We start from the raw sequence: 17,108 nt of genomic DNA, 5'->3' as shown, positions 1-17,108 counted from the left end.
CTTTCTTTTTTATTGGCGTGCCCTATATACTCTTCAGAAAATTGGGCCTTAGGTGTTGGTGGTACCAGAACACTGTAAGCCCTCACAGTTATTCTTAGTGGGCACAGGATTGGGCCCTGCTGTGAAATACTATATCAAAAATTGTAATTACATGCCCCTGTTAAACAGGGGCAGAAAAATTGGGCCTTTGGTGGTGGTGGTACCAGAACACTGTAAGCCCTCACGGTTACTCTTGGTGGGTGCAGGAACAGGCCCAGCTGTGAAATATTATATCAAGAATTGTAATTACATGCCCCTGTTAAATAGCGGCAGAAAAATTGGGCCTTTGGTGGTGGTGATGCCACAACACTGTAAGCCCTCAAAGTTACTCTTGGTGGGTGCAGGAACGGGCCCTGCTGTGAAATATTATTTTAAGAATTGTATTTACATGCCCCTGCTAAACAGGGACAGAAAAATTGGGCCTTGGGTGGTGGTGGTGGTGCCACAACACTGTAACACTGTAACCCCTCACAGATACTCTTGTTGGGCACAGGAACGGGCCCTGCATTGAAATATTATATCAAAAATTGTAATTACATGCCCCTGTTAAACAGGCATGTAAAGTAGGGCTTTAAAGTAGGTATTGGATTTTTCTTTATCCTCTTCATTCTCACTCAGCCATTAATGTCTAAACCGCTGGCATCAAGTGAGTACACCCCTAAGTGAAAGTGTCCAAATTGGGCCCAAAGTGTCAATATTTTGTGTGGCCACCAACATTTTCCACCACTGCCTTAACCCTCTTAGGCATGGAGTTCACCCGAGCTTCACAGGTTGGCACTGGAGTCCTCTTCCACTTCTCCATGACGACATCACAGAGCTGGTGGATGTTAGATACCTTGTACTCCTCCACCTTCCGTTTGAGGATGCCCCACAGATGCTCAATAGGGTTTAGGTCTGTAGACATGCTTTTCCAGTCCATCACCCTTACCCTCAGCTTCTTTAGCAAGGCAGTGGTCGTCTTGGAGGTGTGTTTGGGGTCATTATTATGTTGGAATACTGCCCTGCGGCCCAGTCCCCGAAGGGAGGGGATCATGCTCTGCTTCAGTATGTCACAGTACATGTTGGCATTCATGGTTCCCTCAATGAACTGTAGCTCCCCAGCGCTGTATGAGTGGTGTATTTACCACTCCTAATGCACCCCTTCCCATTAAAAACAATGGGGCAGAGTTGCAAACCCGCCGGCAAAGCGCCGCTGCAGCGGGAGGTTTTAACCCTTTTTCGGCCGCCAGCGGGGGTTAAAACAGTCCCGCTAACGGGCGAAAAGCGCCGCTAAAATGACGGTAAAACAGCTCTGCTTTACCGCCAGCCCCCGCCTGCCTCAGTGTGAAAGTAGCCTAACAGTGGCCCAGTCCTTATTCATTCTGCCACTGAAAACATGCTTCTGTCTTGGGAATTAACCTTAAGTAAAGAAATCCCCCTATGTTTGGGATTTTTTGCAGGCCACCGACTCGTAAGGTAAAAAAATTACCGTAATTTTATTGATATATTTTATAAAAAGACGTGCAAGCGTCTATAACAAACAAGGTAAAAAATAATTCCATAATAGATACAACAATCAACCCTGGGTATCAGGGCACGCCACCCCTGTGAGAATACATCCATTTTTTGTCATTTTACATATTTCATTTGTTTTGATTGTTGTATCTATTATGGAATGATTTTTTACCTTGTTTGTTATAGAAGCTAGCACGTCTTTTTATAAAATATATCAATAAAATGTATTTTTTTACCTTACGAGTTGGTGGCCTGCAAAAAATCCCAAACATAGGGGGATTTCTTTACTTAAGGTTTATTCTGATAGGGATGAGACCACCATACTCGACAATTGCCATGACGGAAGCCCCTTGTCTTACTGTCTTGGTAATTGCTCTGTCCTTTTTTATTCTGCCACTGAAAAGTTCCCTCTGTCTTAGGCCGGCCATAGATGGAGTAAATGTCTTTGCTGCAACCACAGGCAGTGTTGACAGGGGAATCTCTCAAACGGAGCTATTGTGTTGAGAACACAGTGAATATTGCTAGTGGCTTTAGCAGCTGCTAGAAATAATTGCATGTACCATCCGACAGGCTGGTTGCACCCAAGTTAATCGACCAACTTGGGTACATTCAGCCTGCCCATACATGGTTCGAATCTCGGCTTCCTGCTGAACTGGCCGAGATTCGAACCCTCTATGTCCGGCTTTAGCAATGGCTAAAGTTCTCTCTGTCTAGTGTCCCTGCCTTATTCAGTCTGCCACTAAAAACATCTATTTGTCTTAGCAGTGGATCTGTCCTTATTTATTCTGCCACTGAAATTGCCCCTCTGTCTTAGCAGTGGCATGGCCCCTCTTTGTTTTGCCACTGTCTCAGTTCTTATTCATTCTGCCATTGAAGACGTCCCTTTGTCTTCGCAGTGACCCATTCCTTATTCAGTCTGCCACTGATAGTAAACTTTCCGTGTATGATAGGTAGTGTAAGTTCTGGAAGTGCATTCTGACATATGTATGTCCATGCCCTCTATGGGACTAACGCCTTTACTTGTCTGATCGCAGCTTTGAGTTTACTGTTCCTTAACCCCTTCAGATCCATGCTATAGCCGAATGGCGGCTACAGTGCAGATCTGCTTTGCCGGGAGGCCGTCAATAGACGTCCTCCCCTTTGCATGCCCGCCACACCCCCCTGAAGGGCACGCGCGGCGCGCGCTGTGATCACCCCAGTCAATGAGACTCAGGTGATCCCGACCCCTTACCACGTGATCAGCCGTCAGCCAATGACAGCTGATCACGTGATGTAAACAGAAGATTGGTAATCGTTTTTTCTTTCTTCTCACGCTGACAGCGTGAGGAGAAAAAAAAGCCGATCACCGGCTTCTGTTGAAGGGACATTGGTCCCGAAGAGGAAGAGGCGAAGCCGCCTCATATGTGCCCACCAGTACCGCCTGCCAGTGCCACAAATCTGTACCCACAGTACCCACCAATCAGTGCCCACTAGTGCATAAGTGCCAGCAATCAGTGCCACCCATCAATGCCCACGAGTGCCACCTATCAATGCCCACCAGTGGTGCCAATCAGTGTCACCTAGCAGTGCTGCCTATCAGTGTCACCTACCCAATCAGTGCCCATCATTGCCTCCTATCAGTGCCACCTATTAGTGCCCATCTGTGCCACCTATCAATGCCCTTCAGTGCCGTCCATCAGTGCCTACCAGTGCCGCCTATTAGTGCCGCCTTATCAGTGCCCATCAGTGTTGCCTTATCAGTACCCATCAGTGCAGCCTATCGGTGCCCATCCAGGCAGGCTATCAGTGCCCATCAGTGTAGCCTCATCAGCGTACATCAATGAAGGAGAAAAATTACCTGTTTACAAAATTTTATTAACAAAATATAAAACAGTTTTGTATTTTTTTTTTTTAAATCGGTCTTTTAAAAAAATTTTAACAAAAAATAAAAACCCCAGAGGTGATCAAATACCACCAAAAGAAAGCTCCATTTGTGGGGGAAAAATTATAAAAATTTCATTTGGGTACAGTGTTGTATGACCGTGCAATTGTCGTTCAAAGAGTGACAGAGCTAAAAGCTGAACATTGGTCTGGGCAGGAAGGGGGTTTAGTTGCCCAGTAAGCAAGTGGTTAATCTAGGGAAGACGTGCCTGTCTATGGCTACTCTAAGCCATATTGAATTCTGTTCAGTGTGTCTCTGAATGGCCTCAGATGCTAGCAATCACATGGATTTTACTACACTGATAATGCAAGAAGACAGATAAGCCGCTGCTTGGATATAATATTCATTTTGCAAGTTGAGTTTGCCAACTTTTCAATTACTGGCCTGGCCAGTAAAAATGAGATCAAATGCCAGTGCAGACACATTATAAGAATGGCCAAATCACAGTTGCCAGCTTCATAAAATAATTTAAAGGGAGACTTTGTTGCCGAGATGAGGTATGTAAGTTGTCAGGCACTGTCTCAGAGGGCTGCCATCGTTCTAGGGGCAATTTATGAACCAAATCACAGACTCAGGCAATGCAAAAGAGACCATTGTAAGTTATTGCAGACAGATTACTATGACATTGTAGCTTGATTCATACATATTATGCTCTGAGGCCAGGAAGTAGCATTGCTTACGCCTATTGCAAAGAGTTATAGCTTGTTTAAAAAGGGATTCCGCTTTTAGCCACTTGCTTTTAATGTACTCATTTTTAATATATTGTTTCGAAAGCATGTTGGTGGAAGCAGAGTCCCCCTTTAACTGAACTTCATACTAGGCTTGGTGCCCGGATTTGTTGTGCAATCAGCACTTTTAGCCATTTACATTTTCACCTGTAACTGCTCCACTGCTGTCAGATGGCAAAGAACAAGATATCCACAAATGTATGTATATTGTATATTTTCTTCTTTACCAAGCATCCAGTGCAAGGACCGAAATCATCTAATTTCCGTTGAAGATAACCTTTGTGTGTGCTTATCTCAAGTTTGGCCCAGAATTGAGCATCAGTGCAGAAAATAGCAAGGAGGTAAGTTTTTATATTTATTCTACTGTTTAACCCCTTCCCGACCGGCGCACGCCGATGTACGTCGGCAGAATGGCACGGCTGGGCAAATAGGCGTACCTGTAAGTCCCATTGAATTCCCCGCCGTGCCATTGCGTGCGCGCCGGTCGGGAGCTCCGTGAGTCGGGTCGCGGGTCCCGCGGACTCGATCGCATCGGGGATACCTGCGATCGCCTCACGGAGAGGACGAACGGGGAGATGCTGATGTAAACGAGCATCTCCCCGTTCTGCCTAGTGACAGTGTCACTGATCTCTGCTCCCTGTCATCGGGAGCAGAGATAAGTGACGTGTCACAGCTAGCCCATCCCCCCTACAGTTTGAAAACACTCCCTAGTACTGACTTAACCCCTCCCCGCCCCCTAGTGGTTAACCCCTTCACTGCCAGTGTCATTTACACAGGAATCAGTGCATTTTTATAGCACTGATTGCTGTATAAATGACAATGGTCACAAATATGTGTCAAAAATGTCCGATGTGTCCGCCATAATGTCGCAGTCACAATAAAAATCGCTGATCGCCGCCATTACTAGTAAAAAAAAAAAAATTATTAATAAAAATGCCATAAAACTATCCCCTATTTTGTAAACGCTATAACTTTTGCGCAAACGAATCAATAAACGCTTATTGCGATTTTTTTTTTTAACCAAAAATATGTAGAAGAATACGTATCGGCCTAAACTGAGGAAAAAAAATGTTTTTTTAATTATTTTTTGGGGATATTTATTATAGCAAAAAGTAAAAAATAATGCGTTTTTTTCAAAATTGTCGCTATTTTTTTGTTTATATCGCAAAAAATAAAAACCGCAGAGGTGATCAAATACCACCAAAAGAAAGCTCTATTTGTGGGGAAAAAAAGGACGTCAATTTTGTTTGGGAGCCACGTCGCACGACCGCGCAATTGTCAGTTAAATCGACGCAGTGCCAAATCGCAAAAAGTACTCTGGTCTTTGGCCAGCCAAATGGTCCGGGGCTGAAGCTGTTAAAATTTACGTTTTTTTAACTGAAACTTCCCCCCTAAAATGAAGGTGCGTGTTATACTCCGATAAAATCTAATGGTGAAAGTTTCTCTGTCACACTGTTGTCCTCTTGGTGTTGCTCCCGCTAACTGTCTTGGTATTATGTGCTTTCGCTGACTGACCCCTGCGTGGGTAACATACAAACATTCACTGTTTGGTTCTATATGTGGTGTTGGTTGTACTTGTCTTGTACGTGAAAATTTAATAAAAAAGATTAAAAAAAAATTAAAATAAATTAGGCATTGGGTGGGGCTCCTGCTACAGGGTGTCCGAGGAGTGCCTGTTGTGGTACTTAGTTCTTTTTTAAAATTCAAAGCAGACTCACCCATCCATCCATGTCTCCATGTTTTATTTTGCTACAAAATCACTTTGAAAGTCAATCCCCTAGCATTTCCTCGCCTCCGCCATCTTGAGTAAGGGAAGATGGTTCACGTGGCATTGACTTCATGGAATCCATCTGCCCTTAGGCCAGGCAAGCAGGCAGGAGGGTGTGCTTAGCTGAGAAAGCCCCTCCTCCAGATTGAATTCTGAGATGTATGACCTCATTTTGGCCTAGGCCAGAAACCAGGAAGCAACTGAGGAAATGTAAAAACAAAAGTTTACAAACAAGTAAACATATTATCTATCCTATGTATTTACTAATGCTAGCAGCGTAAGGATTAAAAATGGTTACCGTTGATTGAAAGAGTGTAGCTTTAAAATTGTATTAATTTCTTAATATGTATTATTAATATTAAGTTATATATAATTAAGTTATATCGAATTTCTAATTTATTATTAATTAATACTGTTAATATGATGCTGTTAATATTAATAGTGTTAGGTTCAACTTTTAAATAAGTTGTTTTAAGTTTATATTGCTTTGTCAAATTATTGCTTCTATAAGAAAGATGACACGGAGTCAGGTATGTCTGTATCACAGTTCTGAGCATAAAGGACTGCTCCCTTTACTTCTTTTATAGGCAGTTCTACAAGCAGTAATCTTATCGGCGTTACCAAATGAGGTTAAGGTACAAAGAGTTTCTTATCAGCGAACATGTAATGATTATTCAGCAGTTCCAAATTCCATCTAGATACAGATTGATACGTACACAGAAGAGAAAAGCACAAACAATTTAAATAGAACAATTGATACGTACACAGGTAAGAAAGGAGCACAAACAATTTAAATAGAACAATTGATACGTACACAATTTAAGTGGAACTCTAAGTCATTATTTCAACCCTATCAATTTCCCCCTTTGACATCATCCTCTCCCTCCCCCTGGGTCCTCATGAATAAGTTCTAGTCAGTTTTTCCCCAGAGTCCTTTCCCTGACCGCGAGTTGTCAGAGGGGTAGAATCCATCCCCCTAGGTATTACCAACATCTTAAAATTCAAGAAGAGGAGTTTTATAGGAGTAGGGTGATGTCAATACACATTTATCAGTATACCCTGTCTATTCTCCTAATTTTCCTATTTATTTTCCTGTATACACATATATTCGTGATTGTAAGTGATATTAATATTAGAATAATAATTACCATTGGACTTAACAACCAGTGAAAGGTATTGGTTGCTGTAGAGGACATTCCACTAAATATATCCCACCAATGTGGTGCAGTATCCTGTTGTATCTGTGAGGAAAGATGTACTAGTCTACCTTTGTCAATAATTGCAGATACAAGGTTATTCTGTAGGGTATGTTCTAGTGTTTCTATGTGTTGTCTTAACAACTCTGATTGTTCCAAAACCTGTTTTAGTGGGTCTAAAGAAATTATAAAGGGTGTAGTGTCAGTGAGATTATGTACCTCATAGACTGAAGAGAATATCTTATCGGCGTCTGGTTCAAAAAGATAGGTGTCGTTACCCCATTGTAATATTTTAATCTTTTTTATACATCCCGCAAAGGGCGCTGATTTATTTAATGCTGACATGGTGCGGTTATCATTAGTAATGATACAAATATGCTGGGGTCCTATTTCTATGAATCTATTGTTCACATTTATCGGTGTTCTTTGCATTTTGCATATGCTAGTTTGGTATTTTAACAAGCAAGGTTCATATACTGGGGAACTTCTGCCACATACCATTCCCTTATTGGTTCCTTCACATAGAGTTAAATCATGGGTTCTGTTTCCTTTATCTACATATTTCCCATATATTTCTGGATACCAAAACTCGTCTTTAATTACTAGTGGCATGACCACTATTTTACACATTTCCATTACATCTGCTACCCGGTATGCTTCAAACCTTCCTACACACCATTTCTCCTCACATTCTATCTTATCCCCTTTTACTTGGAACCATACACCATCGTCAGTTAAACCCTTAAAATATTTCATCCAGGTATGATAATTTCCCAACTGTAGTTCAGTCCTGGCCCTATTTACAGTGTAATTACCTACATTATAATCCTTATTCATCTCATATCCTGAATCAGTTGCTACTTTAGGATCATCTATAGCCCATTCGAAAGTTTTTGTTTCCTCTACTTCAAGTACATTAATACCAGGAGTCCATGCATATATTTGTAAAACAACAATCTTCAACAAAAAATATGTAAGTAGATATTTCATCATGTTGTTTTCTCGGGTTGTTTCTTGCAATGTGATGCGTGTATCCAGGTAGGTTTTCCTTCCAGCTTTACTGAGGTGGCTGTGGTCAAGAGTACTTGGTAAGGACCTTCAAACCTGGGTTCCAATGTCTTTCTGGTGTGTTTCTTTACATATACATAATCCCCTGGTAGCAGCGTATGTGTACCTGTTATTGAATTAGGGTCTGGAAGAGAAGAATACACACTTTTGTGGATCTTAGTTAGACGTTGTTGTAATTGTATCACATATGCAGTCAAACTATCACATTGCAATTGCATACTCTGTGGAAAGTATAAACCTAATCTAGGTGCATTCCCAAAAAGTATTTTGTATGGGGATAATCCTGTTTTTCCTGTTGGAGTGTACCTTATAGAGAATAAAGCCAGAGGCAGGCATTCTGGCCAAGGCTTGTTTAACTCTTGCATGGCTTTTTGTATTTTTAACTTTATTGTCCCATTTACTCTCTCCACTGATCCTGAACTCTGTGGGTGGTAAGGGGTGTGAGAACTTTGTTGAACCCCTAACATGGTCATCACGTTCTGCATGATTTCTCCTGTAAAGTGTGTCCCCCTATCTGATTCTATGGTTTCAGGAAGACCAAACCTAGGTATTAACTCAGTGATCAGTTTCTTAGCTGTGGCTTTAGCTGTAGCCGATTTTACTGGATAACTTTCGGGCCAACCTGATAATAAATTGATAAACACGAGGACAAATTCAAAGGGGCCGCTCTTAGGCATTTGTATGTAATCAATTTGCAGTCTCTGGAAGGGGTATTGGGCCCGGACCTGGTGTTTTCGTGGGGTTTTCACTTTCTGTCCTGGGTTATTCAGGAGACAGATTTGGCAGGCTGCACAGTAGTTTTTTGCAGTGCTACTGAATCCAGGGGCGAGCCATCCTTGGTTCACAATCCTATACATGGAATTGGAACTGACGTGTGTGGGTAGGTGAACTGCCGCTGCCATTGCTGGGTACAGAGAGGCAGGCAGGCATATTTTGCCTCCTTCCCTCCATACATTGTCAAGGTCTGGTGCTGCTCCCATCCTGACCCACTTATCTTTCTCGCTCTCCCCTGCTTGCTCCTGTAATTTTGCCTCAATTGTTTTTGCGCTCGTGTGTGCCGCTATCTTCATGATGGCTACTCGTTTAACCTTTTGAAGATTGTTCAGGACTCTCTTAATCCCTTCTCCATGTTTTACAGGTGTACCTGCTGCTGTCAGATAACCTCTAGCCCTCCATATGTGGCCATAATCGTGCGCTACACCATAAGCGTAGGCAGAGTCAGTGTAAATATTTCCTTCTCGTCCTTTTAAGTATTCTAAGGCTTGTTCTAAGGCTTTTAATTCTGCTTCCTGTGCTGACATGTGGGCTGGTAAGGCCTGTGCTTCAATTACCTGCGTATCAGTCACTACAGCATACCCTGTGTGATATTTACCTTTGTCATCAGCAAACCTACTACCATCTATATACAAGGTGTACTCAGCGTTTAAAATTGGTGTATCTGTAACGTGTGGGAATCCCATTGTCTCCTGTTCCATGAGCTGAAAACAATCGTGCTGATCTACTTCTTTAAACAAAAGAGTGTCAGTGTCCTCATTTCTTTTCTCACTAGTACTATTAGTACTATCATTCCCCCTTGCCAAATCTGGTGACTGAAGAGGCAAAAAGGTGGCCAAATTTAAGGTTGTACAGCGCTGAAAAGTGACATTTGGAGGTAAGAGTATTTGCAGTACACTGTAACCTTAATTGCCTAGCCATTGAAATGTGTTTGGGCTGTACCTGAGACAAGATTGCATGTATGTCATGTGTGGTATGCACTACGACTGGATTGTCTAGAACAATCTCTGATGACTTATCTATGATAATTGACACTGCAGCTACCGCCCGTACACAAGACGGTGAACCTCTAGATACTGGATCTAATGCTGCTGAAAAGTAAGCGACTGGTCTTTGTTTTACATGTGCCTGTGTCAGAACACCTGTGGCATGTCCAGTGATCTCAGCAATGTACAGATTAAATATCTTAGTATAATCTAAAGTGATAAACGACTCATATGCTACTTCTGTAAGCATATACGGTACAATTTTCAAACAATCGTATAATGGCTGCATCAAAGCGCTAGCATGTGGTATCCACTGTCTACAATATGACACGATACCTAAAAACATACGCAATTGTTTGAAATTCCGTGGGGGTAACATTCCCTTTATCACTTGAACCCTCTCCTCAGTGAGATGTCTCGTACCCTGTGATATACAATGTCCCAAAAAGATAACTTTTTCCTGACACACTTGCAACTTTTTCTTATTAACCTTGCAACCTTTTTCTGCCAAAAATCGCAACAAATTAAGGGTGGTGTGCAGGCTCAGTCTTTCACTTATCTGTGGAATTAATCCTTCCATAAACTGTCTATTGAAGGCTCGGATCGTGACTGGCAGCTCTAAATCCATTCCCTCATCTGCCATCATACTTTCTATAGATAAGTAAAAGTCTGATACAGTCTGTCCTGGCATTTGTTTCATGGGTGATATTGACCCCCTCTCTTGTTGTTTTGCCTGACAGAAAGCTTCTAATCTAGCAATAAAAGGGGCCCTTGAGTCTATGTGTCTGACGTGTCCTGTCTCTAAATTGCCATCCCCCTCAGCTCAGTCTGCAGGTCGGTGATAAACTGGTTAAACAGGGTCAGAGTCATTTTATGTCTGCATAAATCCTCCTCATCCTGCCAGGTTGCTTCATGTGTATTCATTAACTGTGTCACAAATCTACAGAAAACAGCTGGCTTTACTATAATGCATGTATCAGTGCGTACGGGGGCTACAGTTTCTGAATGAAATTCTTGTACTCCACAAACCTGAAAAAAAAAACCCATTCTCTACCCTTAAGTACAGGATATATCTTGTGTGGTTTACGTTCTACGTCAGTGTATGGGGGTGGGATGGCTGAGCTGGGAGCCTCGACATTTTTTGTTCTTCTATCTTTCATATCCCAACCATCACAATCTGGATTATATTTCCACCCCTCTTCTTTCGCTCTATTTGAGACCTTAATTAAGCATTGAACCTGACGCATCCATTGCTTCTCTAACACCTCTCCTTGTCTGTCCCTTTTTATTTCACTCCATACATCCGGGTCTAAGCCCGCTGCTCCTTTCACCTTAAATTTACGAAGGACATCCTTTAAGTCCTGTGCTTCGGTTTTCCCATAAATGTTCTTAATTATCTGTGGCACCGTATAGTGCGCCACAATTCCCTGACGGGGTTTTGTGTTCCTCTGGCCCATTCTAACAGTCCTGCCTAGGTAGCATGTGGGACACTTAGTGTACAATATAATGCGGCTACAACATACACAAGAATGAATAATTACTTTATATGCTAGCCCAATAACAAACCAGCTAAGTTACACTAGTTCCTCGTTGCCTTCCTCCTAGGGTGCTAGAATACTAAAAACCTCTTCCGAAATGAGATTTCTGAAATCGAATTACTTTATATGCTAGCCCAATAACAAATAATTACTTTATATGCTAGCCCAATAACAAACCAGAATGCGGCTACAACATATACAAAAATGCGGCTACAACATATACAAGCATTCCTTTAAGTGGCCAGGTATCCGACTAGATCTCCGGACTTTTGGAGATCTTATTCCCTTCCCCGTATCTGGGAATCCCTCTCATACACTCTTATCCCTGCTTTATGAAGCAGACAGGGCTTATACTCTCAACCCGTCTATGGTTTATGAGTTAGATGTGAGGTTAAGCATAAGCGTCAGACCCCCAAGCTCACAAGCCCTCAAGTTCCCAGTCATGTGAGGTAAGGCGCATTCCGTTGCTTAGTTCGGCAATCCCCTTCTAACTCATACCATCCTTGACAAGGCTCATTCACTTTCTCAACAAGACAGACAAGACAGACACAGACAACAAAACAAACAAATAATTCCAGCAATATAAACTAAAATATGCAGTAATTCTAGACTCACCACTACAGAGGCTGGTGTTTTAAAACCAGGAGAACCGTAACTGACAGAACGGATAGGCACAAATCAGGGGAGCACAGAATATAAGAAAAATAAAGCTTTTTCTTACCTGGCCAGGTATTTTGATCTGTGGTTCCCGGAATGCCTGTCCTTTCGTTCCGTCAGCGTAGCTCAGCCACCTCTTGTAGCAACTTGGTGAGTCCCTGCTCCGGGCGCCAAAATGTTAGGTTCAACTTTTAAATAAGTTGCTTTAAGTTTATATTGCTTTGTCAAATTATTGCTTCTATATGAAAGATGACACGGAGTCAGGTATGTCTGTATCACAGTTCTGAGCATAAAGGACTGCTCCCTTTACTTCTTTTATAGGCAGTTCTACAAGCAGTAATCTTATCGGCATTACCAAATGAGGTTAAGGTACAAAGAGTTTCTTATCAGCGAACATGTAATGATTATTCAGCAGTTCCAAATTCCATCTAGATACAGATTGATACGTACACAGAAGAGAAAAGCACAAACAATTTAAATAGAACAATTGATACGTACACAGGTGAGAAAGGAGCACAAACAATTTAAATAGAACAATTGATACGTACACAGGTAAGAAAGGAGCACAAACAATTTAAATAGAACAATTGATACGTACACAATTTAAGTGGAACTCTAAGTCATTATTTCAACCCTATCAATAGTGAGTAGGAATAAACGGGACGGGATGGGCAAGCTGAGGCTTTATCAGGATATATCAGTGCTTTGACCGTGAGAATGGTCTTTTTTTTTGTTTTGTTTTGTACATGAAAATTTGCTTTAACTAGTTACCGCCCGCAGCAGTTGCACTGCGGCAAGTTGGCTCCCCTGTGCGAATCACTGCCATTGTACGTCGGGCGCGTACACTGCGATTTGTGGGCGTGCGCCCATTCACGAGCGGGGGAGCCAACCAGCGGGTCCGGTGGACTCGATGTCCGCCGGCCACTCGCGATCGCTCCAGAAACAGGCAGAATGGGGATCTGTCAGTGTAAACAAACAGATCCCCGTTCTGTCAGGGGAGGAGAGACAGATCGTCCGTTCCTAGTGATTAGGAACAACGATCTCTCTCCTCCTCCAGTCAGCCCAGCCCCCATACAGTTAGAAACACCTCCCTAGGGAACACTTAACCCCTTGATGGCCCGCTAGTGTTAATCCCTTCCCTGCCAGTGACATTTATACAGTAATCAGTGGCTATTTTTAGCTCTGATTGCTGTATAAATGTCAATAGTCCCAAGAAAGTGTCAAATGTTTACGATATTTCAGCCGCAATGTCGCAGTCCCGCTAAAAATGGCAGGTCACTGCCATTCCCCGTGTCAGAAGGTTAGAAGGTATATATATATATATATATATATATACGTGCATGTTTACCTGTATACACAGAGATGTAATGTTGAATGCCAGAAATCCCCAAAATATGAAACTGATACAACTGTCATCAATACCACTCCCCGGTAATATGACTAATATTGCTGTATGATGATTCTGAACTAAGAATACCAATATTTAACAAGAGGCAAGTCAAGATAATATGACTAATAGTAAAGTACAGCATTGCAGATCATTCCATCTTCCCACAGAGGGGTCTATTCTTATTAAAATCCTGTGTATGTGGAGGCAAAATAAAAAATTGCAAGCAGTACATCTCTGCAAAACATACACTTTCCCCCATGTTTTATCCCATAACCTGTTGCCAACGGTGTAAAGCATATATGCAGCAGCAAGAAAGATGGACATACGCTATATTACCAAAAGTATTGGGACACCTGCCTTTAAACGCACATGAACTTTAATGGTATCCCAGTCCTAATCCGTAGGGTTCAATATTGCGTTGGCCCACCCTTTGCAGCTATAACAGCTTCAACTCTTCTGGGAAGGCTGTCCACAAGGACTAGGAGTGTGTCTATGGAAATGTTTGACCATTCCTCCAGAAGCGCATTTGTGATGTCAGGCACTGATGTTGGACGAGACTCTTGTTCTAAATCACCCCAAAGGTGTTCTGTTGGGTTGAGGTCAGGACCAGTCAAGTTCCTTCACACTAAACTCGCTCATCCATGTCCTTATGGACCTTGCTTTGTGCTCTGGTGCGCAGTCATGTTGGAACAGGAAGGGACCATCCCCAAACTGTTCCCACAAAGTTGGGAGCATGAAATTGTCCAAAATGTCTTGGTATGAGGATGCCTTAAGAGTTCCCTTCACTGGAACTAAGGGGCCAAGCCCAACCCCTGAAAAACAACCCCACACCATAATTCCGCCTACACCAAAAGTTTTAGGCTTTTTTATGGGCAGGGGTGCCCTATTTGGCCATACATTCTTTTGGGATAGTGTAGGTCTCTTTTGAGGAAGTTTCCTATTTGGCCATTTCCCCATGGGGCATAGTGTAGGCATTTTTTGAGGGGTGCCCTATATAGCCTGTGGGTCTTTTTGGATAGTTTAGGCCTTTTTATGGGGAGGGCTCCCTATTTAGCCACTGTATCTTTTAGGATAGTGTAGGCCTTTTTTGGAGGCATGCCCTATTTGGTCTGTGGGTCTTTTGAAATAGCGTAGGCCTTTTTTGGCCCTTTTTGACCTGTGGGTCTTTGGGGATATCTTTGAGGATAGTACAGGTCTCTTTTGGGGGTGACCTATTTGGCCATTGGGCCTTTTGGGATAGTGCAGGCCTTTTTTGAGGTATGCCCTATATCAGTGGTTCTCAACCTGGGGTCGGGAACCCCCTCGGGGGTCGAATGATGATTTGCCGGGCTTCACCGAATCTTGGATTGTTCCTGAAGCCCGCACTGCTCTCTTAGCCTTTTTGCGGTCACCCAGCAGGGTTGTAGCTGGAGCCTGTACCCACCCACTCAGCCTCTTCGCAGCTGCCCATTCAGTTCACGGCATGGCTGGGGGGGCAGAGACTAGAGGTCAGCTGACTGGTGAGGAATGTGAAGTGGGAGGAGACCCTATCGCCTGATTTTGGCATAGGTCTCGCTGCTACGAGACGCCACAAAGTCAGAGACACAGTGAATAACGCTACCTGTGATTATAGTTGCCATTAAAAGTCCCCACTACAGTTCTCAGATCATCAGATGACTCTGTTCAAGAGCACCTAAGTTGGCCGATCAGAACTCCCCCCAGCATTGCCACTCATCCCAACTCCCCGCCAGCACTGCCACTCATCCCATTCCCCCTAGCCCCCCCACCAAGGAGTAAGAGAAGGAATAAAAATAGAGAATACGTGGAAGGGAGAGGAAAACAGGGGAAGGAACAAAGAAAGAGGGAGAGAGAGAATATGAGAGAGGGGTGGGAAAAAAACAAGAAATTAGGATAGAGGGAGATAAAAGGGAAAGAAAGGACAACAAAGAGAAAGAGTGGTATATCCTAAAATGTACCATAAGAGGTTTTAATACTGTACAAGTGGAAGAGACTCATAATGTCCGTGGGTTAGGGGCGCAAATTACTTGTCTTGCCTTGGGTGTCGATAACCGTTCGCTATGAAAATAATTTTACTGTTAAGGGTCCCCACAACTTGGGAAATTTTATCAAGGGGTCACGGCACTAGAAAGATTGAGAACCACTTCCCTATATAGTTCTTTGGGTCTTTATGGATAGTTTAGGCCTTTTTATGCAGTTTTAGGATAGTGTAGGCCTTTTTTAGAGGCATGCCCTCTTTGACCTGTGGGTCTTTTAGAATAGTGTAGGCCTTTTTTAGGAGGTGAGGTGCCCCTTTTGACCTGTGGGACTTTTGGGATAGTGCAGACCTTTTATGAGCGATGCCCTATATAGCCTTTTGGTCTTCTTGGATACTTTAGCCCTTTTTATGCAGTTTTGCCACTGTACTTTTTAGGATAGGGTAGGCCTTTTTTGAAAACATGCCCTATTTAGCCTGTGGCTCTTTTGGGATAATATAGGGCTTTTTTGGGGGGGATATGCCCTTTTTGACCTGAGGATCTTTTTGGATAATGTAGGTCTTTCTTGGGGGAAGGTGCCCTTTTTGACCTGTGGGTCTTTCGGGATAGTGTAGGCCTTTTTTGGTTGGGTGCCCTTATTTAACCTGCGTACCTTTTGGGATAATGTAGGCCTTTTTTTGGGGGGGTGCATTTTTTGACCTGTGAGTCTTTTGGAATAGTGTAGGCCTTTTTTGGGGGATGTACACTTTTTGACCCATGGATCCTTTGTGATAATGTATGCCTTTTTGGGGGGGGGGAGCCTTTTTTGACCTGATGATCTTTTGGGATAATGTAGGCCTATTTTGGGGGGAGGTGCTCTTTTTGACCTGTGGGTCTTTTGGGATAGTGTAGACCTTTTTTGGTTGGGTGCCCGATTTGGCTATTAGGTTCTTTGGTGCATGGTGGGGCAACCTTTTTTTGCATGTGGGTCTTTTCAGATATTTCATGCCAGGGAGGTACTTATTTAGCCACTGAGACACTTATAGTTTATGTCTTTTTTTTTTCTTTTTTTGAGGGTGAGCCCTTTTTCTGGAACCCTTATGCTCCAGGGGACCAAGTACTGCATGTCTGTCTTCTGTTGAGGGGTAACCCTTCTTCCCCACTTTACAGTTGAGGGTGTGCACACAGGAGGAACATCAGCGATGAGTACATTATTGTCTACAATGGAGACATTTTGAAACTATTTGCACCTTTTGCATCCAGGAGGATATAGGTATCTGCCTGAGCTTGCAATTTAACAAGACCATGCCTGCCCACAAGGGCTTAAAATCTGATGACACAAGAAACCTGCAGCTATTAATCGCACAATTTAACGCTTTTGCTGCTGAACCAACCATATGCGCAAATCAATTGTAATGTACATTGAGCTACAAATTTTCTATTAAATATAAAAGACAGGATTGGAATGTGATGAGTAAATAAATACCAAATATGTCAAGCCTCAAAACTGCGTGGGCCTGCAGTACCATAAAATTGTCAATAGGTGACTCTTTGGAAACCTCTACAGGACATCAATGAGAAGTTAAAGTGGGGTTCC

This window comes from Aquarana catesbeiana, linkage group LG12, assembly GCF_042186555.1.
Source record: "Aquarana catesbeiana isolate 2022-GZ linkage group LG12, ASM4218655v1, whole genome shotgun sequence".
Lineage (NCBI taxonomy): Eukaryota > Metazoa > Chordata > Amphibia > Anura > Ranidae > Aquarana > Aquarana catesbeiana.
This window is presented reverse-complemented; position numbering follows the sequence as displayed.